General features: G+C 34.9%; 1 long non-coding RNA gene across 1 annotated transcript; it reads right to left on the bottom strand.

Annotated features, from left to right (window-relative positions):
- Positions 1-246: 246 nt before the first annotated feature.
- Positions 247-820, bottom strand: LOC110778833 (uncharacterized). The gene is made up of 3 exons (XR_002530950.2): positions 672-820; positions 541-577; positions 247-456 (listed from the first exon to the last, which is right to left on the bottom strand). It is a non-coding gene; the product is annotated as an uncharacterized lncRNA (long non-coding RNA).
- Positions 821-1,220: the final 400 nt, after the last annotated feature.

The following is a 1,220-nucleotide window of genomic DNA, read 5'->3' as shown; positions in this document are numbered from 1 at the left end:
CACTAGTAGGTGCTTTAACTTATTCCTAGACCAAATTCAACTATGGCTAAGTTACTAGATTCAAGGCTAAACAACTACTGAGTAATTGACTTCTAAATTCTACTAGTGATTCCACATCGCCACCAGTCTACGTTCAACAATGGCTATTCCACTAAAATCTAATTGACTCTGCATTCTGCATCTGTTTTATTTTTTTAATTTTCTCTATGAATATGTGGTTCGAAATGGTTGAGCCGTTGAGGTATTATGAGACTCTGGGTAAATATTGAAGTGTCAGTTAAGGAGGCCACACCCTTGTCTGAGTGTCTTAGAACCCAGAGAAGAAAAAGAATAGTGGAAGGAACATAGGTTATCTTTTTGCAAGTATTCAGAGAAGAAATATTTCAATCGTAATCAACAAAAAACCAACAAAATGACAGATTTTATACCTCTTCGGTCATCTCAAAACCCAGAGCCCTGCAACGATGCAGTTTTAGGTCAGGTAACTGTGTTAAGTGTGTAGTGGTATATCAAAACCTTAGGATTTACAAAGAATAATACCTCATAGCAACATTCAACTCCTTAGCATCAATAGTTCCTGAAAATAACAATTTGAATCAAACAGGCGAGATTGCGAGAACAAACTAAATGGTTTGACATATAAAATTCGAAACACTAAACAGATTCAAAACCTGAGCCATCAGTGTCAAACAGTTCAAAAGCTTCCTTTATCTCTTGCCTCTTCTGTTGAGTGAGACCATGATGACGCCCACGTGGCTTATCTTTCCTCACCGTCCTAGCACTTGACTGATAGTATTTACCAAATCAAGAAAATCAAAGTCAACAAAATTCACTAGAAAAATACACACCAACTTCTAACAGATATTTCACTACTTAGAGCACACTATTGGCCGGTGTCTCAGTTCCTATCCAAACAGTTCGAACTCAAGACGGTCTAATAACTCAATTAATTCTTACACACTAACAGGAAACTAACCAGCTATATATCGTGCCAGTAAGAATAGAAACAGATACATAAACAAAACACAAATAAAGCAGAACCATAGTAAAAGCATATACTAAATAGAAAATCATCAAAGTGATATAGTAATTCATAGGGTACCAAATATTATCCACTTTAGGGTTGACATTCAAAATCGGAAAAAAATCGGAAAAAAATAAAACCCTAACAATCAAAATCGGAAAAAATGTATCAATTAACACAAAAAATAAGAATAATT

The sequence above is a fragment of the Spinacia oleracea genome, chromosome 3, assembly GCF_020520425.1.
Source record: "Spinacia oleracea cultivar Varoflay chromosome 3, BTI_SOV_V1, whole genome shotgun sequence".
NCBI lineage: Eukaryota > Viridiplantae > Streptophyta > Magnoliopsida > Caryophyllales > Amaranthaceae > Spinacia > Spinacia oleracea.
The sequence above is the reverse complement of the archived record's forward strand: the minus strand, read 5'-3'. Positions and strand labels throughout refer to the sequence as shown.